The 27,345-nt window shown below is 42.5% G+C and overlaps 1 protein-coding gene across 1 annotated transcript in view; it reads left to right on the top strand.

The window, feature by feature from the left end:
* Window positions 1-540: 540 nt before the first annotated feature.
* The window catches only part of elfn1a (extracellular leucine-rich repeat and fibronectin type III domain containing 1a), a 230,261-nt gene continuing 203,456 nt past the window's right edge, over window positions 541-27,345 (top strand). Inside the window, exon 1 of the mRNA XM_061905272.1 lies at window positions 541-782. The gene's annotated coding sequence lies outside the window, so the exon portion shown is untranslated. The remainder of the gene's footprint in view (window positions 783-27,345) is intronic.

Below are 27,345 nucleotides of genomic sequence, written 5' to 3'. Positions count from 1 at the left end.
GATTATTGTCGTTCCCTCTTCTAACCACTACCTGTCAATGTCATTATTACTTCTGTTCACTCTGTTCATGCCATAGTTCCTTCGTGTCACAGTAAGTGTTTTTGTTCATAGCCAAGTTTTTTTTATCAGCGCCTTTTGTTTGTACTCTTTTGTTCGTTAAATTAAATCATCTTTTCCTTTACTATGCCTGCCGCCCTTCTCTGCATCTTGGGAGTTTGTCACAAACTCTACCCGACAAAATCAAATGATTTGTCTCGAGAATCGTAAATGTTCACATTTTTCTATTTTATTTACTATTCAAAGCCACACTCCCTTCTTAACATACACCTATTGCAGGTGGGTGGGGCCGTTGAGGTGGAGCTAGCGCACCTACTATGCCTTTTTTTTTTATTTTTTTACAGCCGTTTATCAGATTAGGAGCTTTACAACTTTGCGGAGTCGATCAAAAAAAAAAAAAAGAGAGAAGACAAACGCACGTCTCTCCTGCCAGCGTGTGAGCTGGAGCTGACAGTCGCCCCCACCCACTCACACAAACACACACACACACACACTCTCTCTCTCACACACACACACACTCACTTCCTCCCCTCCTCTCTCCCTCTCCGGTGTCTCGGCGGATAGAAAGAAGAAGCCCGAGCAGTTTCGCCGCTCAGCTGAAGCGATGGAGCCTGGGCGGCACAGGCAGCGCTGTTTTTAAACACGGATCTTCCAGCGACGCCTTGACCCAACCGGGGAACACTTGGGAAGATTCTTTCCTGACGATTCCAGCATCCCCACAAAAGGTAAGAAAACGCTCTAATTTGACTTTCCGATGCAACAAGCGTGGCTTCTTTCTTTTTTGTTTTCTCAATTAAAATGTGTTTTTGCCTTCAAATTGTTGCTTTGCTGTGAGTGAGCCGGAAGTGTGCTGCACAAACTGGGGGAAAAAAATGTGTTTTTTCAATGTTTTTGCAGCTAGTGCACATATTGGAACACAGCCTCTTACAGGGGCAACAGATAGCATTCAGCACCATGGACAGCTCCTCGCCAAAGGGGCAACAGATAGCATTCAGCACCATGGACAGCTCCCCACATGTTAAATACTACTTTTTCCATTAAAAATGCTTTAAATGTCATATAAAAAAGTTATTTTGATACCAAAAAATTTTAGATAAAAAGAGTTAATTCGAATTAAAAAAAAATTAATAAATAAAATATGAGTTAAACTAAAAAAAAATAAAAAATAGGTCTATTTTTTTTCCCCATTGAGTGTTGCTTCATTAAAAGCGGGCACATGGTGATAGTTTGTCGAGAACAAGTGGAACATGATTAGCCATTGCCTGGCCTTAATCTATTCTATTAGACTGTGCGGTCATTACAGTTGGCCGTGCAGGCTCACTAAGATAAGCTGAGGATTTTGCAGCCTCTGTGCCATCTGTCTTGGAAATGCACACTCGGCCCCGCACGCTACAGCCGCCGCTGACTTATGGGATGCGAAAGCCTTGAGATGGATTGATTTTCATTTCATTTTTTTTTTTTAATGTAATTTTTTGGGGGGCCAAAGCACATCCTGCTCAGCTCTGAGGTTAAATCTCCTTAGATGTGCCAGTCTGGTGATGAGGTGGAACAAAAAAAAGGTTAAATAAATACAAGCTGCACCTGCTGGTGGCCCACAAGAGCCAAAGATGTGACAAGTTTTTTTGTTTTTTTTTTCCCTAAGCATCAATGCGAGTGCAACTTTTGATTTATTAACAGCTGAGAGCCAAGCGGGCGTTCAGAGTAAAAAACTTTTGCCTCCATCTCATCGTCAATGTTGCCAAAGCCTTCTCCACACTTCCTGTCGCCCCGTCTCCCTTATCTTGATTATGCAGCTGGATGATTGAGTCAGCTATTTTGTATGCAATTTGCCTTTTGTGGAGGGGAGAGGGAGGGGAGATCGTGCCGAGGATACCGAGAGAGAATTACAGCTTCTCGTGAGGGTTAAGAAGAAGGGTGGGAAAAAAAAAAAAAAAAGAAGAAGCCAAGGCTGCCCTGCTCGATAAATTGCTGTTTGACGGAGACGGGTACCCTGAGGGGACAGTGGTGGGTTGGGGAAACATGGCCGACCTTATTAAGTGGGAATGGCATGACACTTTTCTATGGGTGACCTGTACGGAAGTGTCGGAAACTCTTTATTTCTACATTAGAGGAACATTTTTTCGGGTCCTCGGAGGGCGCGCAGACAGATAACTGGAGGAAGAGGAGCGAGGATGTTCCCTCTTCAGGAGTGAAGTGGAACTCGCCTTCAAAGCACTGTGCTAAATATAAATCCGGCATAATTGCCTCGCTAAAAAGCTTAAGAAAAAGCATTTTGACACAGCGCTTATCAACCTATTCACTGTAAAAAAAAAAAAGAAGAAGCTTTAATCAAGGCCTCTAATCAATTAACCAGGCCCTTTAATCACAGAAAAAAAGATGAAAATTAACATCAGCGGCTGTAGGCGCCCTCCTAAATTTGTACAAGGGCCACAAGATGGCAGTATGCATGATACACTTGACGTACAGTACTGTTTACAATGCAAAAATGCTGACTGTTTGCCAAAAAAGATGAAAATGAACAGCCGTGGCTGTAGGCGACCTCCTAAATTTGCACAAGCACCACAAGATGGCAGTATGGATGATACACTTGACATACAGTACTGTTTGTACGAACGCCACAAGATGATGAGTACTGTTTACAATGTAAAAATGCTGACTAAGTGTTTGCCAAAAAAGATGAAAATGAACAGCCGTGGCTGTAGGCGACCTCTTAAATTTGCACAAGCGCCACAAGACGGCAGTATGCGTGATACACTTGACATACAGTACTGTTTACAATGCAAAAATGCTGACTAAGTGTTTGCCAAAAAAGATGAAAATGAACAGCGGAGGCTGTAGGCGACCTCCTAAATTTGCAAGAACGCCACAAGATGATGAGTACTGTTTACAATGTAAAAATGCTGACTAAGTGTTTGCCGAAAAAGATGAAAATGAACAGCCGTGGCTGTAGGCGACCTCCTAAATTTGCACAAGCGCCACAAGATGGCAGTATGCGTGATACACTTGACATACAGTACTGTTTACAATGTAAAAATGCTGACTGAGTGTTTGCCAAAAAAGAGGAAAATGAACAGCGGAGGCTGTGGGCAACCTCCTAAATTTGTACGAACGCCACAAGATGATGAGTACTGTTTACAATGCAAAAATGCTGACTAAGTGTTTGCCAAAAAAGCTGAAAATGAACAGCGGAGGCTGTAGGCAACCTCCTAAATTTGTACGAACGCCACAAGCTTATGAGTACTGTTTACAATGTAAAAATGCTGACTTCTTGTTTGCCAAAAAAGATGACAATGAACATAAGCGGCTGTAGGCGACCTCCTAAATTTGCAAGAACGCCACAAGATGGCAGTATGCATGATAAACTTGACATACAGTACTGTTTACAATGCAAAAATGCTGACTACTTGTTTGCCAAAAAAGATGAAAATGAACAGCAGTGGCTTCAGGCAACCTAATAAATTTGCAAGAACGCCACAAGATGGCAGTATGCGTGATACACTTGACATACAGTACTGTTTACGATGTAAAAATGCTGACTGAGTGTTTGCCAAAAAAGATGAAAATGAACAGCAGTGGCTGTAGGCGACCTCCTAAATTTGCAAGAACACACACAAGATGGCAGTATGCCAAAAAAGATGAACAGCAGTGGCTGTAGGCGACCTCCTAAATTTGTACGAACGCCACAAGATGATGAGTACTGTTTACAATGCAAAAATGCTGACTAAGTGTTTGCCGAAAAAGATGAAAATGAACAGCAGCGGCTGTAGGCGACATCCTAAATTTGCAAGAACGCCACAAGATGGCAGTATGCGTGATACACTTGACGTAGAGTACTGTTTACAATGCAAAAATGCTGACTAAGTGTTTGCCAAAAAAGATGAAAATGAACAGCAGTGGCTGTAGGCGACCTCCTGAATTTGTACAAGGGCCACAAGATGGCAGTATGTGTGATACACTTGACATACAGTACTGTTAACAATGCAAAAATGCTGACTACTTGTTTGCCAAAAAGGATGAAAATGAACAGCAGTGGCTTCAGGCAACCTAATAAATTTGTATGAGCGCCACAAGATGGCAGTACGCATGATACACTTGACATACAGTACTGTTAACAATGCAAAAATGCTGACTGTTTGCCAAAAACGATGAAAATGAACAGCGGAGGCTGTAGGCGACCTCCTAAATTTGTACGAACGCCACAAGATGATGAGTACTGTTTACAATGTAAAAATGCTGACTACTTGTTTGCCAAAAAAGATGAAAATTAACAGCCGTGGCTGTAGGCGACCTCCTAAATTTGCACAAGCGCCACAAGATGGCAGTATGCGTGATACACTTGACATACAGTACTGTTTACAATGTAAAAATGCTGACTACTTGTTTGCCAAAAAAGATTAAAATTAACAGCCGTGGCTGTAGGCGACCTCCTAAATTTGTACGAACGCCACAAGATGATGAGTACTGTTTACAATGCAAAAATGCTGACTAAGTGTTTGCCGAAAAAGATGAAAATTAACAGCAGTGGCTGTAGGCGACCTCCTAAATTTGTACGAACGCCACAAGATGATGAGTACTGTTTACAATGCAAAAATGCTGACTAAGTGTTTGCCGAAAAAGATGAAAATGAACAGCAGTGGCTGTAGGCGACCCCCTAAATTTGTACGAACGCCACAAGATGATGAGTACTGTTTACAATGCAAAAATGCTGACTAAGTGTTTGCCGAAAAAGATGAAAATTAACAGCAGTGGCTGTAGGCGACCTCCTAAATTTGTACGAACGCCACAAGATGATGAGTACTGTTTACAATGCAAAAATGCTGACTAAGTGTTTGCCGAAAAAGATGAAAATGAACAGCAGTGGCTGTAGGCGACCTCCTAAATTTGTACGAACGCCACAAGATGATGAGTACTGTTTACAATGCAAAAATGCTGACTAAGTGTTTGCCGAAAAAGATGAAAATTAACAGCAGTGGCTGTAGGCGACCTCCTAAATTTGTACGAACGCCACAAGATGATGAGTACTGTTCACAATGCAAAAATGCTGACTAAGTGTTTGCCGAAAAAGATGAAAATGAACAGCAGAGGCTGTAGGCAACCTCCTAAATTTGCAAGAACGCCACAAGATGGCAGTATGCGTGATACACTTGACATACAGTACTGTTTACAATGCAAAAATGCTGACTACTTGTTTGCCAAAAAAGATGAAAATGAACAGCAGTGGCTGTAGGCGACCTCCTAAATTTGTACAAACGCCACAAGATGATGAGTACTGTTTACAATGTAAAAATGCTGACTACTTGTTTGCCAAAAAAGATGAAAATGAACAGCAGTGGCTGTAGGCGACCTCCTAAATTTGCAAGAACACACACAAGATGGCAGTATGCCAAAAAAGATGAACAGCAGAGGCTGTAGGCGACCTCCTAAATTTGTACGAACGCCACAAGATGATGAGTACTGTTTATAATGTAAAAATGCTGACTACTTGTTTGCCAAAAAAGATGAAAATGAACAGCAGTGGCTGTAGGCAACCTCCTAAATTTGCAAGAACGCCACAAGATGGCAGTATGCGTGATACACTTGACGTAGAGTACTGTTTACAATGCAAAAATGCTGACTAAGTGTTTGCCAAAAAAGATGAAAATGAACAGCAGTGGCTGTAGGCGACCTCCTGAATTTGTACAAGGGCCACAAGATGGCAGTATGTGTGATACACTTGACATACAGTACTGTTAACAATGCAAAAATGCTGACTACTTGTTTGCCAAAAAGGATGAAAATGAACAGCAGTGGCTTCAGGCAACCTAATAAATTTGTATGAGCGCCACAAGATGGCAGTACGCATGATACACTTGACATACAGTACTGTTAACAATGCAAAAATGCTGACTGTTTGCCAAAAACGATGAAAATGAACAGCGGAGGCTGTAGGCGACCTCCTAAATTTGTACGAACGCCACAAGATGATGAGTACTGTTTACAATGTAAAAATGCTGACTACTTGTTTGCCAAAAAAGATGAAAATTAACAGCCGTGGCTGTAGGCGACCTCCTAAATTTGCACAAGCGCCACAAGATGGCAGTATGCGTGATACACTTGACATACAGTACTGTTTACAATGTAAAAATGCTGACTACTTGTTTGCCAAAAAAGATTAAAATTAACAGCCGTGGCTGTAGGCGACCTCCTAAATTTGTACGAACGCCACAAGATGATGAGTACTGTTTACAATGCAAAAATGCTGACTAAGTGTTTGCCGAAAAAGATGAAAATTAACAGCAGTGGCTGTAGGCGACCTCCTAAATTTGTACGAACGCCACAAGATGATGAGTACTGTTTACAATGCAAAAATGCTGACTAAGTGTTTGCCGAAAAAGATGAAAATGAACAGCAGTGGCTGTAGGCGACCCCCTAAATTTGTACGAACGCCACAAGATGATGAGTACTGTTTACAATGCAAAAATGCTGACTAAGTGTTTGCCGAAAAAGATGAAAATTAACAGCAGTGGCTGTAGGCGACCTCCTAAATTTGTACGAACGCCACAAGATGATGAGTACTGTTTACAATGCAAAAATGCTGACTAAGTGTTTGCCGAAAAAGATGAAAATGAACAGCAGTGGCTGTAGGCGACCTCCTAAATTTGTACGAACGCCACAAGATGATGAGTACTGTTTACAATGCAAAAATGCTGACTAAGTGTTTGCCGAAAAAGATGAAAATTAACAGCAGTGGCTGTAGGCGACCTCCTAAATTTGTACGAACGCCACAAGATGATGAGTACTGTTCACAATGCAAAAATGCTGACTAAGTGTTTGCCGAAAAAGATGAAAATGAACAGCAGAGGCTGTAGGCAACCTCCTAAATTTGCAAGAACGCCACAAGATGGCAGTATGCGTGATACACTTGACATACAGTACTGTTTACAATGCAAAAATGCTGACTACTTGTTTGCCAAAAAAGATGAAAATGAACAGCAGTGGCTGTAGGCGACCTCCTAAATTTGTACAAACGCCACAAGATGATGAGTACTGTTTACAATGTAAAAATGCTGACTACTTGTTTGCCAAAAAAGATGAAAATGAACAGCAGTGGCTGTAGGCGACCTCCTAAATTTGCAAGAACGCACACAAGATGATGAGTACTGTTCACAATGCAAAAATGCTGACTAAGTGTTTGCCGAAAAAGATGAAAATGAACAGCAGAGGCTGTAGGCAACCTCCTAAATTTGCAAGAACGCCACAAGATGGCAGTATGCGTGATACACTTGACATACAGTACTGTTTACAATGCAAAAATGCTGACTACTTGTTTGCCAAAAAAGATGAAAATGAACAGCAGTGGCTGTAGGCGACCTCCTAAATTTGTACAAACGCCACAAGATGATGAGTACTGTTTACAATGTAAAAATGCTGACTACTTGTTTGCCAAAAAAGATGAAAATGAACAGCAGTGGCTGTAGGCGACCTCCTAAATTTGCAAGAACGCACACAAGATGGCAGTATGCCAAAAAAGATGAACAGCAGAGGCTGTAGGCGACCTCCTAAATTTGTACGAACGCCACAAGATGATGAGTACTGTTTATAATGTAAAAATGCTGACTACTTGTTTGCCAAAAAAGATGAAAATGAACAGCAGTGGCTGTAGGCAACCTCCTAAATTTGCAAGAACGCCACAAGATGGCAGTATGCGTGATACACTTGACGTAGAGTACTGTTTACAATGCAAAAATGCTGACTAAGTGTTTGCCAAAAAAGATGAAAATGAACAGCAGTGGCTGTAGGCGACCTCCTGAATTTGTACAAGGGCCACAAGATGGCAGTATGTGTGATACACTTGACATACAGTACTGTTAACAATGCAAAAATGCTGACTACTTGTTTGCCAAAAAGGATGAAAATGAACAGCAGTGGCTTCAGGCAACCTAATAAATTTGTATGAGCGCCACAAGATGGCAGTACGCATGATACACTTGACATACAGTACTGTTAACAATGCAAAAATGCTGACTGTTTGCCAAAAACGATGAAAATGAACAGCGGAGGCTGTAGGCGACCTCCTAAATTTGTACGAACGCCACAAGATGATGAGTACTGTTTACAATGTAAAAATGCTGACTACTTGTTTGCCAAAAAAGATGAAAATTAACAGCCGTGGCTGTAGGCGACCTCCTAAATTTGCACAAGCGCCACAAGATGGCAGTATGCGTGATACACTTGACATACAGTACTGTTTACAATGTAAAAATGCTGACTACTTGTTTGCCAAAAAAGATTAAAATTAACAGCCGTGGCTGTAGGCGACCTCCTAAATTTGTACGAACGCCACAAGATGATGAGTACTGTTTACAATGCAAAAATGCTGACTAAGTGTTTGCCGAAAAAGATGAAAATGAACAGCAGTGGCTGTAGGCGACCTCCTAAATTTGTACGAACGCCACAAGATGATGAGTACTGTTTACAATGCAAAAATGCTGACTAAGTGTTTGCCGAAAAAGATGAAAATTAACAGCAGTGGCTGTAGGCGACCTCCTAAATTTGTACGAACGCCACAAGATGATGAGTACTGTTTACAATGCAAAAATGCTGACTAAGTGTTTGCCGAAAAAGATGAAAATGAACAGCAGTGGCTGTAGGCAACCTCCTAAATTTGTACGAACGCCACAAGATGATGAGTACTGTTTACAATGCAAAAATGCTGACTAAGTGTTTGCCGAAAAAGATGAAAATTAACAGCAGTGGCTGTAGGCGACCTCCTAAATTTGTACGAACGCCACAAGATGATGAGTACTGTTCACAATGCAAAAATGCTGACTAAGTGTTTGCCGAAAAAGATGAAAATGAACAGCAGAGGCTGTAGGCGACCTCCTAAATTTGCAAGAACGCCACAAGATGGCAGTATGCGTGATACACTTGACATACAGTACTGTTTACAATGCAAAAATGCTGACTAAGTGTTTGCCGAAAAAGATGAAAATGAACAGCAGTGGCTGTAGGCAACCTCCTAAATTTGTACGAACGCCACAAGATGATGAGTACTGTTTACAATGCAAAAATGCTGACTAAGTGTTTGCCGAAAAAGATGAAAATTAACAGCAGTGGCTGTAGGCGACCTCCTAAATTTGTACGAACGCCACAAGATGATGAGTACTGTTCACAATGCAAAAATGCTGACTAAGTGTTTGCCGAAAAAGATGAAAATGAACAGCAGAGGCTGTAGGCAACCTCCTAAATTTGCAAGAACGCCACAAGATGGCAGTATGCGTGATACACTTGACATACAGTACTGTTTACAATGCAAAAATGCTGACTACTTGTTTGCCAAAAAAGATGAAAATGAACAACAGTGGCTGTAGGCGACCTCCTAAATTTGTACAAACGCCACAAGATGATGAGTACTGTTTACAATGTAAAAATGCTGACTACTTGTTTGCCAAAAAAGATGAAAATGAACAGCAGTGGCTGTAGGCGACCTCCTAAATTTGCAAGAACGCACACAAGATGGCAGTATGCCAAAAAAGATGAACAGCAGAGGCTGTAGGCGACCTCCTAAATTTGTACGAACGCCACAAGATGATGAGTACTGTTTATAATGTAAAAATGCTGACTACTTGTTTGCCAAAAAAGATGAAAATGAACAGCAGTGGCTGTAGGCAACCTCCTAAATTCGTACGAGCGCCACAAGATGGCAGTATGCGTGATACACTTGACGTAGAGTACTGTTTACAATGTAAAAATGCTGACTGAGTGTTTGCCAAAAAAGATGAAAATTAACAGCCGTGGCTGTAGGCGACCTCCTAAATTTGTACAAGGGCCACAAGATGGCAGTATGTGTGATACACTTGACATACAGCACTGTTTACAGTAAATTTACCAATGTCAAGAATGCTGACTGAGCACTTTCCAAAAAAAATAAAAAAATAAAATTAACATCAGTGGCTGTAGGCGCCCTCCTATCAGATCAAAGTACTTTCAATGGTCCTTGATGTGATTTACTCACATCGTCCACAAGATGGCAGAAAATATATAGCATACAGAGACCACCTGGTATTTGAAATAGATTGAAAGCCAAATTGAAGAGGCTGACGGGCCGTAGTTTGGACACCCCATATGCAGAGGAAATGGATCTTTGGAAAAAAAAGGTTCCTTCACTTTGTTAGCGTTAGCAGCAATTAGTATTTTTTTTGCACCATGACTAGGGAAGGTTGTTTGAACTGTGTCATAAGTTAATGCTGGGCTATCAGGTCAATGTACTTTCAATGGTCATTGATGTTATTTGCTCACATCATCCACAAGATAGCAGCAAATATGTAAAATATATTTATAGGCACTTTGTTGAGCAATTTGAGGGTTCCAGGTTCGATCCCCGCCTTTACCATCCTAGTCACTGCCGTTGTGTCCTTGGGCAAGACACTTTACCCACCTGCTCCCAGTGCCACCCACACTGGTTTAAATGTAACTTAGATATTGGGTTTCACTATGTAAAAGCGCTTTGAGTCACTAGAGAAAAGCGCTATATAAATATAATTCACTTCACTTTACAATGTAAAAATGCTGACTAAGCACTTGCCAAAAACAAAAAAAAGATGGAAATTAACAGCAACCTCCTAAATTTGTACGAGCGCCACAAGATGGCGAGTAATGTTTACGCCTGCTCGTTATTGAAATAAAACTATTTCCAAATAAATATTAATATAACTTCGATTTTAAGCAGGATTAGGAAAAAATCTTGCCACAAGATAATGAAGCTAAGCTAATGACCTCAAATTTGGATCATTTTAGTGTGCTGGTAGCTTGTCCTGGCTGGTCCACGGAGAAAGAAACGATGACATAGAGTTGCTTTAAATCAGACAAAAGTCTCCCATCCATCCATCTTCTTCCGCTTATCCGAGGTCGGGTCGCGGGGGCAGCAGCCTAAGCAGGGAAACCCAGACTTCCCTCTCCCCAGCCACTTCGTCTAGCTCTTCCCGGGGGATCCCGAGGCGTTCCCAGGCCAGCCGGGAGACATAGTCTTCCCAACGTGTCCTGGGTCTTCCCCGTGGCCTCCTACCGGTCGGACGTGCCCTAAACACCTCCCTAGGGAGGCGTTCGGGTGGCATCCTGACCAGATGCCCGAACCACCTCATCTGGCTCCTCTCCATGGCGGAAGAAACTCATTTCGGCCGTTTGTACCCGTGATCTTATCCTTTCGGTCATGACCCAAAGCTCATGACCATAGGTGAGGATGGGAACGTAGATCGACCGGTAAATTGAGAGCTTTGCCTTCCGGCTCAGCTCCTTCTTCACCACAACGGATCGGTACAACGTCCGCATTACTGAAGACGCCGCACCAATCCGCCTGTCGATCTCACGATCCACTCTTCCCTCACTCGTGAACAAGACTCCTAGGTACTTGAACTCCTCCACTTGGGGCAGGGTCTCCTCCCCAACCCGGAGATGGCAGTCCACCCTTTTCCGGGCGAGAACCATGGACTCGGACTCGGAGGTGCTGATTCTCATTCCGGTCGCTTCACACTCGGCTGCGAACCGATCCAGTGAGAGCTGAAGATCTTGGTCAGATGAAGCCATCAGGACCGCATCATCTGCAAAAAGCAGAGACCTAATCCTGCGGTCACCAAACCGGAACCCCTCAACGCCTTGACTGCGCCTAGAAATTCTGTCCATAAAAGTTATGAACAGAATCGGTGACAAAGGACAGCCTTGGCGGAGTCCAACCCTCTCTGGAAATGTGTTCGACTTACTGCCGGCAATGCGGACCAAGCTCTGGCACTGATCATACAGGAAGCGGACCGCCACAATAAGACAGTCCGATACCCCATACTCTCTGAGCACTCCCCACAGGACTTCCCGAGGGACACGGTCGAATGCCTTCTCCAAGTCCACAAAGCACATGTAGACTGGTTGGGCAAACTCCCATGCACCCCTCAACAACCCTGCCCAGAGTATAGAGCTGGTCCACAGTTCCACGACCAGGACGAAAACCACACTGTTCCTCCTGAATCCGAGGTTCGACTATCCAGTACACCTGAATAAACCTTACCGGGAAGTCTCCTAGTTTGAGATTTTTCGCCTTGGGTTATTCACAGGAAGTGGAAATGGAAATACTTCCATTCTCATGGAGGACTTTGGCAGCATGTTAGTAAACATCTTTAACTATTTGTGAGAGCTCTTTAGGTTCCATCACCTGCACAGGACTACCTCAAAGTATCAACAGTTTGACCCTGGAACAGACTGTTTCCATACAACCAGGGGCTCCAGCAAAGCTCTTATTTTGAAGGAGCAGACTTGACACTGTCGTGGTCCCTCGTTGTTTTGGCTCGATCGAGTCCTTCCCGGATTTGCAATCGGTAGGCTCAGCTTGGCTCTGTTTGGCAATCAGGAGGGACTTCGCCGGTTTATCGCCATTGGCTTCACGGTCATGTGGTAGACGGCTTTTGCAGATTAAAATTACTATATTATTTTAATATTATTAACAGTTGCCTTTCCTTTCATCCACGTCTGCTGAGCGAACTTCCCAAGTTGCCAGCGTGGGTCGATAAGCGAGATGTGTGGTCTCGATCATGTTTGGTTTATATATGTTCGGGGAAAGGGAAGTTTGGGTTTCCCTGCTTAGGTTGTTGCCCCCGCGACCCGACCTCGGATGAGCGGAAGAAGATGGATGGATACTTTTGGACTCCATTAGTTCCTGTTTTTGCGCACCCTGGTTTGTTTTAGTTTCCATGGCAACTCATTAGCTTCGCCTGCCTCATTTGTTCGGACTCACGTACCTGGTGTTAATCATGAAAATATTATTTAAGCCTGTAGTTGCCAGGTTGTCGGGCTACCGACATAATGTCAGATCGTGAACTTTTTCGCAACTTACTGTTCGAGGGTTTTTTCCCCGGGATTCAATCGGACTGGACCGGACAAGGCTTGCAGGTAAATGCAATTTAATTAAAAAGTACAAACAAAAACGCTCACAACTGGCCTAACGCACGTGAAAGCAAAGGCAAAATAAAACTTAGGACATGAAAAACTCGCAAACTGTGACATGAAAAATGAAACTAAAAAACTCACGAGACTGTGGCTCGAATAAACAAAAGCTTACTGTGGAACGAGCATAAAACTATGGCATGGAAAAAATCGGTATCAGTGATGTCCCCAGCCCGACTACCTGGCAACTACAGGCTTAAATGATAATGTCATGATTAACAACAGGTGCGTGAGTCCAAACAAATCAGGCAGGCGAAACTAACGAGTTTTCATGGGAACTAAAACAAACCAGGGTGCACAAAAACAGGAACCGACGGAGTCCAAAAGTAACAGAACATAACTAAACCAAAACATGATCGAGACCACAGATCATGACAAGATGCTGCTGCCGATTCATGGTGCAGTCGGGTGAGGATTTTTGTGTGAGGTCTGGAAAGCAAGTAGAGTTGCTCTTTGTTATGGAGACGGAGGATCGTCTCTTCTTATTAATCTGCTTTTTTTTTTTTATCTACTGCTTGCAGCTTTTATTAGAAAGTCTCTGGCTTCTTTTGGAATGTTAAGTTGCAGTCGATAGTGTGCGGCCTTCAGGCGAAATGGTGGGCAGAATTACAGCAGTGAATGGAAGCAATGCAATGCAAGCAGCCCACATTACTGTTGCTCATACTTCACCATTTATTATGGGCCTGCTGTAATGCAAGCAGCCCACATTACTGTTCCTCATACTTCACCATTTATTATGGGCCTGCTGTAATGCAAGCAGCCCACATTACTGTTCCTCATACTTCACCATTTATTATGGGCCTGCTGTAATGCAAGCAGCCCACATTACTGTTGCTCATACTTCACCATTTATTATGGGCCTGCTGTAATGCAAGCAGCCCACATTACTGTTGCTCATACTTCACCATTTATTATGGTTTTGCTGAAATGCAAGCAGCCCACATTATCATTGCTCATACTTCACCGTTTATTATTATGGGCCTGCTGTAATGCAAGCAGCCCACATTATCAATGCTCATACTTCACCGTTTATTATTATGGGCCTGCTGCAATGCAAGCAGCCCACATTATCATTGCTCATACTTCACCGTTTATTATTATGGGCCTGCTGCAATGCAAGCAGCCCACATTATTATTGCTCATACTTTAGAGTTTACTGTTATGGGCCTGCTGCAATGCAAGCAGCCCACATTATTATTGCTCATACTTCACAATTTGTTATTATGGGCCTGCTGCAATGCAAGCAGCCCACATTATTATTGTTCATTCTTAACAGTTCATTATGGGCCTGCTGCAACGCAAATAGTCTATATTATTATGGCTCATACTTCAGTTTAATACTATGGGCCTGCAGCAATGCAAGCTACCCACATTATTATTGCTCTTACTTTAGAGATGATTGTTTTTGTGCTATTGCTCATACTTCACAGGTTGTTATTATGGGCCTGCTGAAATGCAAGCATCCCATATTATCATTGCTCACACTTCACAGTTTGACATTATGGACCTTATGCAATGCAAGCAGCCTATATTGTTTTTGGTCATATTTCACAGTTTTTTATAATGGGCCTGCTGCTATGCAAGCAGTCCACATTATAAGTGCTCTTACTTCACAGTTTGTTATTATGGGACTGCTGCAATGCAAGCAGCCCACATTATAAGTGCTCTTACTTCACAGTTTGTTATTATGGGACTGCTGCAATGCAAGCAGCCCACATTACTATTGTTCATTCTTAACAGTTCATTATGGGCCTGCTGCAATGCAAATAGCCTATATTATTATGGCTCATACTTCAGTTTAATACTATGGGCCTGCTGCAATGCCAGCTACCCACATTATTATTGCTCATACTTTAGAGATGATTGTTTTGTGCTATTGTAACAGAAGCAGTCCACATTATTATTGCTCATACTTCAGTTTGTTATTATGGGCCTGCTGAAATGCAAGCAACCCACATTATCATTGCTCATTCTTAACAGTTTATTATGGGCCTGCTGCAATGCAAATAGCCCATACTACTATTGCTCATAATTCATAGTGTATTACTATGGGTCTGCTGCAATGCAAGCAACCCACATTATTATTGCTCATACTTCACAGTTTGTTATTATGGGCCTGTTGAAATGCAAGCAGCCCATATTATCATTGCTCACACTTCACAGTTTGATATTATGGGCCTTCTGCAATGCAAGCAGCCTACATTTTTATTGGTCATATTTCACAGTTTTTTATAATGGGCCTGCTCCTATGCAAGCTACCCACATTATTATTGCTCTTATTTTAGAGATGATTGCTTTGTGCTGTTGCAATAGAAGCAGTCCACATTATTATTGCTTATACTTCACAGTTTGTTATTATGGGCCTGCTGCAATGTAAGCAACCTAAATTAGTATTGCTCATTCTTAACAGTTTATTATGGGCCTGCTGCAATGCAAATAGCCCATATTACGATTGCTCATACTTCACAGTTTGTTATTATGGGCCTGTTGAAATGCAAGCAGCCCATATTATAATTGCTCACACTTCACAGTTTGATATTATGGGCCTTCTGCAACTCAAGCAGCCTACATTTTTATTGGTCATATTTCACAGTTTTTTTTATAATGGGCCTGCTGCTATGCAAGCAGTCCACATTATAAGTGCTCATACTTCACAGTTTGTTATTATGGGACTGCTGCTATCCAAGCAACCCACATTATTATTGTTCATACTTCACAGTTTGTTTTTATGAGCCTGCTGCAATGCAAGCAGCCTACATTTTTATTGCTCATATTTCACAGTTTGTTATAATGGGCCTGCTGCTATGCAAGCAGTCCACATTATAAGTGCTCATACTTCACAGTTTGTTATTATGGGACTGCTGCTATGCAAGCAGCCCACATTATTATTGCTCATACGTCACAGTTTGTTATTATGGGCCTGTTGAAATGCAAGCAGCCCATATTATCATTGCTCACACTTCTCAGTTTGATATTATGGGCCTGCTGCAATGCAAGCAGCCTACATTTTTATTGCTCATATTTCACAGTTTGTTATAATGGGCCTGCTGCTATGCAAGCAGTCCACATTATAAGTGCTCATACTTCACAGTTTGTTATTATGGGACTGCTGCAATGCAAGCAGCCCACATTATTATTGCTCACATGTCACAGTTTGTTTTTATGGGCCTGCTACAATGCAAGCAGCCCACATTATTATTACTCATTCTCCACGTTTTTTTTTTTATAATGGGCCTGCAGTATTGCAAGCAGCCCACATTATTATTGCTCGTACTTCACAGTTTGTTATTATGGGCCTTCTGCAATGCAAGCAGCCCACATTATTATTGCTCTTACTTCACAGTTTATTGTTATGGGCCTGTTGCAATGCAAGCAGGCCACATTATTATTGCCCATACTTCACAGTTTGTTATTATGGGCCTTCTGCAATGCAAGCAGCCCATATTATTATTGCTCATTCTTCACAGTTTATTATGGGCCTGCTGTAATGCAAGTGCAAACTTTATTTTTTTTTGCTAATCTTATGCTTTTTTTGTCTATTCCGCAGCCATACACCATACAGTCATATATATTTTGCCGTGCTTAATTCCGCCTCTGTTCTGAACGCTGGTTCTTCAGCTGTTCCCCGGTTGCCAATCAGTAAGCTCAGCTGGCTCTGTTTGCCAATCAGGAAGGACGAGGCCCTTTTTTTGCCATCGGTGCGGCCTCATGGTCATGTGGCACACTAAGGCCATGTTTTGCAGATTAATATGACGATATTATTATTAACAAAACTGTCTTGCAGTTGTCTGTCCTCTCATGCACGTCTGCTGAGCAAACTTTTTGTGTGAGGTCTGAGAAGCAAGTCGAGTTGCTCTTTGTCATGGAGACAGAGGAGCGTATCCTTCGTCCGAGTCTCTTCTTATTAATCAGCTTTTTTATCTACTGCTTGCAGCTTTTATTAGAAAGTCTCTGGCTTCTTTTGGAATGTTAAGTTGCAGTCGATAGTGCGCGGCCTTCAGGCGAAATGGTGGGCAGAATTATTATGGGCCTGCCGGAATGCCGGCGCCCATTCACATGCTGCAAGCAGCAGTGAATGGAAGCAATGCAATGCAAGCAGCCCACATTATTATTGCTTATACTCCACCATTTATTATTATGGGCCTGCTGAAATGCAAGCAGCCCACATTACTATTGCTCATACTCCACTATTTATTATTATGGGCCTGCTGAAATGCAAGCAACCCACATTATTATTGCTCATACTTCACAGTTTGTTATTATGGGCCTGCTGCAATGCAAGCAGCCTACATTTGTATTGCTTATATTTCACAGTTTGTTATAATGGACCTGCTGCTATGCAAGCAGTCGACATTATAAGGGCTCATAATTTACAGTGTGTTATTATGGGCCCGCTGCAATGCAAGCAACCCACATTATTATTGCTCGTACTTTACAGTTTGCTATTATGGGCCTGCTGCAATGCAAGCAGCCCACATTATTATTGCTCATACTTGAGTTTATTGTTTTGGACCTGCTGAAATGCAAGCACCCCATATTACCATTGCTCATACTTCACAGTTTGTTATTATGGGACTGCTGCAATGCAAGCAGCCCACATTATTATTGCGCATACTTGAGTTTATTGTTTTGGACCTGCTGAAATGCAAGCAGCCCATATTATCATTGCTCATACTTCACAGTTTGTTATTATGGGACTGCTGCTATGCAAGCAGCCCACATTATTATTGCTTATACTTCACAGTTTGTTTTTATGGGCCTGCTGCAATGCAAGCAGCCTACATTTTTATTGCTCATATTTCACAGTTTGTAATAATGGACCTGCTGCTATGCAAGCAGTCGACATTATAAGGGCTCATACTTCACAGTGTGTTATTATGGGCCCGCTGCAATGCAAGCAGCCCACATTATTATTGCTCATACTTCACAGTATGCTATTATGGGCCTGCTGCAATGCAAGCAGCCCATATTACTATTGCCCATACTTCACCATTTATTACTATGGGCCTGCTGCAGTGCCTGAAACCCACATTATTATTGCTCATACTTCACAGTTTATTATTATGGACCTGTTGCATTGCAGGCAGCCCATATTATCATTGCTCATACTTCACAGTTGATTATTCTTCATCCTATTATTATAGTTCTGCACATTCCTCCAAGGTGCGTTAGCGAAAGTGGAGCCTTTTTTCTTTGCATCTTCTACCACTGACAGGAGATTAATTATGTACAGTGTTTGAACATTTAATCATAATATCCACAAAGTGAGCAGCTTGTGTTATGTGTGACTATGTGTGTAGACCTTCTAGGTTGGTTGCAGTGGAAAAGATTTTGTGGAATGGAAAAAGTAGGGCAGCACGGGGTTAGTGCGTGTGCCTTACATTACAAAGTTCCTGGGTTCGATCCCCAGGCTCATGGTCTTTCCGCGTGGAGTTTGCATGTTCTCCCCCGTGACTCTGCTGGTTCTCCCCGGGGTCGGATTAAAAAAGCTTTGCTTCTTCCTACTCCTTTTCGAACATGTTGGAAATTTAGATATATCATGTGGTAATTGTATGCTAAGTCAAACCATAACCGTGGCGTGCTTAGCTGTTGAGTAGCTGCCAGCTCTTAATCACCTCGCATTTTCACCTTCTGTGAATGACATCATTAAAATAGAAGAACAACGTTGTGTGTTTAGTAGACAACTATCTGAGATATAATCTGGTGATATATCTACCTGAATAAATGCTTCTGATATTCTGTACATTACATGTTGTACAAGTCTTCATATTGCTGCATGACTATTGAAGACTTGACTACAACGTGTTATAAAAAGTAGTAACACAATATTTCAGCCAGCCAGAAAATACCCCCCATATTCCGAATCGGATGCACTAGCATTTCTTTAAGTGCAAAATATCACAGACTAACATGACAAAACCTCCCTGACAAAGCATGATTGTAGTGTAAAACATTTTTTTTTTTTTTTATAATCTCAGTGTCACATATTGTTGTTGACGAACACCAAGATGCAGAGATTGCGGCAGGCATTGTGCGGGAAAACTTGATTTAATTTAACACTAAAACAAGAACAAACAGAAGGGTACAAAAAAAAGGCGCGCACAAGGCGGAGAACAAACTTTCTCTAAACAAAAACTAGCACAAACGCTAACTGTGGACTAGAAACAAAAACACTTACTGTGACACGGAGGAACTATGGCATGAGGAGAGTGAACAGAAGTAGACACAGCTACAACGATAAATAGAATGACATTGACAGGTAGCGGTGACAACGACACAACAATAATCCAGCATTGACTGGAGGACAAAGCAGGTCTAAATAGTGGCTGGCTGATTGACGCCAGGTGTGGCCAGGTGCCAAACAGCCACAGCTGAGGGGACACAGCACTCAGGGAGACAAACAGGAAACAGAACCAACATAAGAGTGCTGACAGGAACCAAAGACAGGAAACAAAGACAAATGCAGAGGAAAAACTGTTAGGAACAAACCTGACAGTCAGGGTTGCCCCTAAATTGCCAAAATACCGGTAATGGTGGTGGTGGTGGGGGGCGTGGTTAGGGACGTGGTCGATATTCATTCATGTATTTCTTAGACAGGGACAGTACAATTAAACATAGATATTCCATGTTAAAGTACATAAAACCTATAGCCACAGGCTAATTTGCAACCCTTTTCCCTGGTTAGGCTTTTTTAAAAAAGATGAGAAAAGTGTAAAACATACAAAAGGATGAAGACAAGTGCAAATATAAAAACTCATTGAAAATAATTGGCCCCATTTATTCATTATTACTCCCAGTTCTAGTGCTTAGTGGCCACATGCGTGGACATCACCTTTTAGCTCTTATTTCCAAAATTGTCTACACTACTGAATTGGGGACTTATGGCCACATATGTGGACACTAATACTGTCTGGTGGTGTCAGAAGAGTAGAACATAAATTGGAATTTTGAAAAAAAAAGGTGTAAAAATAAGAATGAGCATGTCACAAAACATGAAGTACACATTTGTGTACTTACGGACTAAGTACATCATATATAAATATGATTGTTACTTTTTATTCTAATTAGGGTCCAATAAGCCCAAATAAGAAAGAGAAAAAAAAGGCCTGTAAACAAAAAAGAGGTTTTAATTAAGCCACGTTTTCAGTTTTGTGGAGAAAATTGTAATGTCCGACTGTGTGACTTTAACTCCAGTGGCAACGAGTCGACATTTGAGTACATATGTTCTTTAAAAAGCCAAAAAAATGTGAATATACATTCAAAACTGTTATTAGGTATAGTATTAACATATATTATTCTCACATAACATTTTGTTTTATTTTTTAATTGTTGCTGCTTATTGCACAATGTACTTTGTCAAGACTTAATTAATTATTATTATTTAGTCGCTTTTTCTCTAATGAAAGCGACTGGCAACAAATCTAGCATCTATTTTTGGTGTTAATGGGGACTGCACTTGTGTTTAGAGACTAATTAGATTCAGCTGTGGTGATCCTGACATCACACTCGCTTTGCGTAGCTGGGTGCTTTTCTCTCATTAAAAACCGGCCAGTGTCATCTTAGGGCCCAGGCAGTTTGTTTACATGCTATTTTTAATTTATTTTTGCTATTTGGGCTTATTGGACCCTAATTAGAATAAAAACTAAAAATCATCTTTTGATATGATGTACTTAGTCCATAAGTACACAAATGTGTACGTCATGTTTAGTGACATGCTAATTCTTATTTTTACACTTTTATTTCCAAATTCCATTGTATGTTATACTCTTCTAACACCACCAGATGGCTGTCCACATATGTGGCCATAAGACCCGAATTCTGTAGTGTATACAATTTTGGAAATAAGAGCTAAAAGGTGCTGTCCACGCATGTGGCCACTAAGCCTTTAGAGGTTTTTAAAGTACACCCACAACGTTGAAACACTGCCTCCTATTCAGATAAGTACATAAGTACACAAATGTGTACTTCAAATGTGTATTCAGATAAGTACATAAGTACACAAAAGTGTACTTCATGTTTAGTGACATGCTAATTCTTATTTTTACACTTTTTTTTTTACAAATTCCATTGTATGTTTTACTCTTCTAACACCACCAGATGGCTGTCCACATATGCGGCCACATATCCTATTCAGATAAGTACATAAGTACACAATTGTGTACTTCAAATGTGTATTCAGATAAGTACATAAGTACACAAATGTGTACTTCATGTTTAGTGACATGCTAATTCTTATTTTTACACTTTTTTTTTTACAAATTCCATTGTATGTTTTACTCTTCTAACACCACCAGATGGCTGTCCACATATGCGGCCATACAACCCGAATTCTGTAGTGTACACAATTTTGGAAATAAGAGCTAAAAGGTGCTGTCCACGCATGTGGCCACTAAGCCTTTAGAGGTTTTTAAAGTACACCCACAACGCGGAAACGCTGCCTCTTATTCAGATATCCACAAATTGAGTTATGTGTGACCATGTCTGTTGGGATTTTGTTTTCCACCCATCCATCCATCCATCTTCTTCCGCTTGTCTGAGGTCGGGTCGCGGGGGCAGCAGCCTAAGCAGGGAAGCCCAGATTTCCCTCTCCCCAGCCACTTCGCCCAGCTCCTCCCAGGGGATCCTGAGGCATTCCCAGGTTGATAGGTTTGCCTTCCGGCTCAGCTCCGTCTTCACCACTACTGAAGACGCCGCACCGATCCGCCTGTCGATCTCACCATCCACTCTTCCCTCACTCGTTAACAAGACTCCGAGGTACTTGAACTCCTCCACTTGGGGCAGGGTCTTCTCCCCAACCCGGAGATGGCACTCCACCCTTTTCCGGCCGAGAACCATGGACTCGGACTTGGGGGTGCTGATTCCCATGCCAGTCGCTTCACACTCGGCTGCGAACCGATCCAGTGAGAGCTGAAGATCTTGGCCAGATGAAGCCATCAGGACCACATCATCTGCAAAAAGCAGAGACCTAATCCTGCAGCCACCAATTTCGTTTCTGTCCGATTTTTTTTTTTCATCATGACTAGGGAAGGTTGTTTGCATTAGGTCATATAAGTGATTGCCGCAATGCATATAAATGATGGCGAAAAAGTAACTTTTTAGAAAAAGAATTGAATTATTCCTGCAGCAGTTTTAAACTCCCAAAATTGAAAATGCGGACGGGCTGTAGTTTGAACGCCACTGCTTTAAAAGCATCTACAATAAAATACTTAAGCCACAGCTGCTGAAGCTACTTAGACACTACAGTGGTTATTTGCTATGGTAGACAGTGTACCTAATTGCAGTCAAAGGGCCCAAAACCTGAACCCCAATTAAACAAAGCATCTTAGCATTATTATAAAACATGTCATAACATTAATTAAACTAATACAAAAACATGCGACAACAACAAAAAAAAATAATCGCCTCCTACGCCCTTTCGTTTTCCCTCTGTGGCTCATTTCCCGACTCTCCTGCCATCCTCTGCCGAGCGAGGCTGAAAAAAAAAAAAAAAAAAGGGACGATTTGGAGAGCTCGATGAAGCGCACCGACGTCCCCACACGGGACGCAACACCAGCTTAGTCAAACGGCGGCGGCGAAGAAGAGAAGAAGTGTTGCGCTTTGAAAGAAGGGCGTGCGGTGGCAGCATATGTCTCCCAGCACGGGTCCCTTTACACATTGTTAGTCGGGGAACAACAACAACGACAGTCGCCCGCTCAGCATGGGAGTCATGAGTCAACAAGTACAGTATGTGTACAACTTGTCAATCACGTCATTAATTACACCTCTTGGCGTCTCTGGTTCGGTTTGATGGAACTCTGATGCGTTTGCTGGTCCATTTGATAGGTAGGTAGGTGGGTGTGAAGGTCTCAAGCCGTTGCCTTGGGGGTTCCATGGACCACCAAGGAAGGACATGACTTTGAGCAGTTTGACTTTGTTTATTTTTCAATAAAAACCTCAGTCCAGGTCGCCTTTCCGCTCGCTTGTGTTCCGTCTTCGGCTGTCGTCCTCTCTCGCTTTGCGTCAGCTGCACTCCTGTGTCTTCCAGTCTCTCTGCCTCTGTTCCCCGCGTTCACAGCTGCCGCCCCCTTTTAACAGTGCGAGAGGATTCATTAATTGTATCCAGGTGCGCGATGCACGCACCCTATCTCGCTTGTGACGTCGTTCCCGGCACGACCCGCCTCGCCGCTCGCTCGCCATCTCCGCCTCCTCGCCGCCATCCAGCTCTGTTGGACCGTCGGCTTCGCCTCGCCAGAGTGGGTCTTTAGGTGTTTATTGTCATTACAAAAAGTACAACGAAATTTTTGTTTACAACACAAACCCGGTCAAGATTGGACAAACAAACAGTGTACAGGGTTACAGAACAGGAACGCTGATGGATCGCCACGAGGCGCCCTGTAAAAGATGGGTAAAGGTAAAACGCTGGGGAAGAAGATGAGTAAAAAAATACAATCTAGACTGGGCTCTCCTAAGGGGGGGCCTAGTCTGGAGTGGGAAATAAAAAATACCTTCGTGCAATGCACACATAAAAAAAGTTACATTTAATCACGACAAACTCCCAACAGAGGGGCGGGGGAGTTGGGGCCCTGGAAGGCGACTGCTGCTTTGAAGCGCTGCCATCCGACCATCACCCGAGGGGAAAAAGCGGTGGTGAAGGCGTGGGGTGGGGGAGTGTGGGGTGATGATGTAATGTTTTTTAGACTGAAGCCAAATCTGCAAGAGTTCTACGCCAGGTGTCGTTGAGAAGGGAGGGAGGTCAAAAGCGTCTACCATTGAGGTGTCCTCGGGGGTGTTTTCAGAACAGCCTGGTCCTATTTCCACAGCGTCAAGGCCGTCCGAGGGGAGTCAAATCGTAGATTACGATGTTTGTTTTCCGCGAACAGACAAAAACAATGACTTGTCTGTTCTATTCGTCCATGCTGGGTGCTCTCAAATTTTGTCACCATGACAACCATTAGTTTCACCTGTCATGAGTTCGGACTCACGCACCTGTCACTAATCATGTCTGTATTATTTAAGCCATAGTTGCCAGGTAGTCATATTCACCATTAATTAGTTGTTTATTAACATGCAAATGAGTAACATATTAGCTCTTAACTAGTCGTTATCAAGTATTTATTAATGCCTTATTTGGCATGGCCTTATTATAACCCTAACCCTGAACCTAACCCTAACCAAATAACTCTAAATGAAGTCTTTATTACTTAGAATATGTTCCCCTAGTGTCCAAATAACTCTAAATAAAGTCTTTGTTATTTAAAATATGTTCCCCATACTAAAGTGTTACCAAAAACGTACAACTTTGTCTTGAATTCGAGAAAAAACCCCAAAAAACAACATTTTTTTAATTTTATATATGGGGCAAAATAGCTTGGTTGGTAGAGCAACTTGAGAGTTCCAGGTTCAAACCCCACTTCCGCCATCCTAGTCACTGCCGTTGTGTCCTCGGGCAAGACACTTTACCCACCTGCTCCCAGTGCCACCCACACTGGTTTAAAAATGTAACTTAGATATTGGGTTTCACTATGTAAAGCGCTTTGACTCATTAGAGAAAAGCGCTATATAAATATATTCACTTCAAATATATTCACCTTTCACTAAAGAAGGGTTCGGGGAATGCGCATATCAAACTGGTGGGGTTCGATACCTCCAACAAGGTTAGGAACGACTGTTCTAAATGTACTGAATTGAATTATATTTATATAGCGCTTTTCTCTGGTGACTCAAAGCGCTTTACAAAGTGAAACCCCAATATCTAAGTTACATTTAAACCAGTGTGGGTGGCACTGGGAGCAGGTGGGTAAAGTGTCTTGCCCAAGGACACAACGGCAGTGACTAGGATGGCGGAAGCGGGAATCGAACCTGCAACCCTCAAGTTGCTGGCACGGCCGCTCTACCAACCGAGCTATACCGCCCCAGTATAGACTATAAAGTTCAGGGATCCTAGTGGGCCAGTCCAATCTTTCTTTATCTCTAAACCTAAACTGGGGAAATGCGTAGAGCAGGGGTTGGGAACCTTTTTGGCTGAGAGATCCACAAAACCAAATATTTTCAAATGTATTTCCGTAAGAGCCATATAATATCTTTTTTTAAACTGAACAAAACTAAACGCGTGCATTTTTAAGTAAGACCAACATTTCCAGAGTATAATAGGTCTCTTATTCTTCGTACAAACATTGTTATTCTCGAGCTAACTGTGGAGGGGGCGTGGCCTGCTGGCCTGCAGCGAACTGGGGCGTGCCAGGACCGGCCTCGAAATCAGCGACAGGTGCGTAGATGGCCCACATGGGCCTGGTTATCTAATCACCTGTCGCTCTGTAATAAGCAGCAGCCAGGAGAAGAGATGGGGTTGGGGCTCGAGCCAGAGCGCGAGCGAAAACGAAAGAGAAAAATACAATTGCTGGAAAGCAACTGAGAGACTTATTGAAAAATAAAACAATATTGTAACCCTGAAACGGGCTCTCATGTCGGTCCTTGGTGGTCTGACAGACCCCAGGAGGGAGGGCAAGGCCCACACTAACCAAGAATAAATAAATAACTTCTTACCATTAACGCAAATTCTTGAACAGGTGCGGTAGAAAACACATGGATGGATTAAAAATGCATGAGAATGTTTTATATTCTCAACACTATTTTTAACACTGTGATTACAAGTGGAATCAAGCAATGTATCATGTTAGACCCGCTCGACATCCATTGCTTTCGGTCCCCTAGAGGGGGGGGGGTTGCCCACATCTGAGGTCCTCTCCAAGGTTTCTCATAGTCAGCATTGTCACTGGCGTCCCACTGGATGTGAATTCTCCCTGCCCACTGGTTGTGAGTTTTCCTTGCCCTTTTGTGGGTTCTTCCGAGGATGTCGTAGTCGTAATGATTTGTGCAGTCCTTTGAGACATTTGTGATTTGGGGCTATATAAATAAACACTGATTGATTGATTGAATGTCAGCTAAGATTTATCCGAGAGCCAGATGCAGTCATCAAAAGAGCCACATATGGCGTAGAGTGTTCTGGGCTTCAGTACAGCATTGATCTCCTGCAGACATGATTGAATTTCACAATTCCTTGAGGGAAAAAAAGGCCTGGTTAGGCTTTTTGTATGTCATTTGTGCCTTCCTTGGGTGAAGCTAGGTTTACAGCTATGTTGTGACATGTTGTTATTATGCGGTTTGATACTTATGTATGTTATGTTGCAGCTATATAAAACACTTTTGTCAATTTGTTCTGGGCCGGAACAAATTGTCCCTTTTGTCTGTGTGTTAAAAGGGCATTAATGGGAACCCTATATATTTATTCATTTGAAATAAGTAGCGAAATAGTTACTTTTCACAGTAACACATTACTTTTTTGGTGTAAGTGGTAAGGTGTTTGACTTTCCCTTCTACTGTCACCAATTGATACCGACGCCGTGCATGAAGTGGAGAGCATGTTTGTGTACAGGTGGCGGCTGGCGGGAGTTCAGGAGGTTCAAATAATGACTTTGGTGGCTAATTGTCGGCAATGTACAACACACACGCACGCACACACACACACGCGCCAGCACAGTGCCGCCACTCCAGCCACCTGCCGGCCCACTCAGTACGGCCTCGCTAAACAAACATGACACGGTGGGGAAGTGGGCCATATCGAGCGACGCTCTTCCTCCTCTCTCGGCCGTTATACCGTTCGAGGCCGTGATGAGTATGCAGCGCATGAGAGGCCATTAATGCTGGCTGTGACGTAACGGCGACTGTCACAACTCAGTGCATTCCTTGTTGCCTCCTAATATACAAGAACAGGATATCTGGATAGGAATATGAAACGAATATACAAAATAAATAAACATAATTTCTATGATTGTTTTGCATGAAAAGCAACTAATTGAATGTCAATGGTAGGCCTGTCCCTGTCTCACTTTAATAGATACCACTCAAAATACAATAATTCATGTCATTACATGACCACAGCTGGAGAAATACTGTATAGAATTCACATTTACGCACTACTGAGCATTGAAACACCTCAATAGTGTACAAAAACATGCTAATTTTCGCCGCATTTATAAATGAATCATCAGCAAATTAAAACAGATCTTACGTGGTAGTGTCGATAAACATTTTTTTGTAAAAAAAAACCTATTGTGTGGGTGGAGTAGCGTGGCCTGTGGACCTGCAGCGAAGCAGGGTGCGCCTGGACCGGCTTCGAGATCAGCGACAGGTGCCTAGATGGCCCAGCTGGGCCCGTTAATCGAATCACCTGGTGTTAAAAGCATCAGCCGGGAAGGGGAAGGCGGTTGGAATTGAGCGCAAGCGCGAGCAAGAACGAGACTTGTCGTGAGAGACCGTTGCTGGAAAGCAGAACGACGAGCTTAT

Source organism: Nerophis ophidion, linkage group LG07 (assembly GCF_033978795.1).
Source record: "Nerophis ophidion isolate RoL-2023_Sa linkage group LG07, RoL_Noph_v1.0, whole genome shotgun sequence".
Lineage (NCBI taxonomy): Eukaryota > Metazoa > Chordata > Actinopteri > Syngnathiformes > Syngnathidae > Nerophis > Nerophis ophidion.
This window is presented reverse-complemented; position numbering and strand designations above follow the sequence as displayed.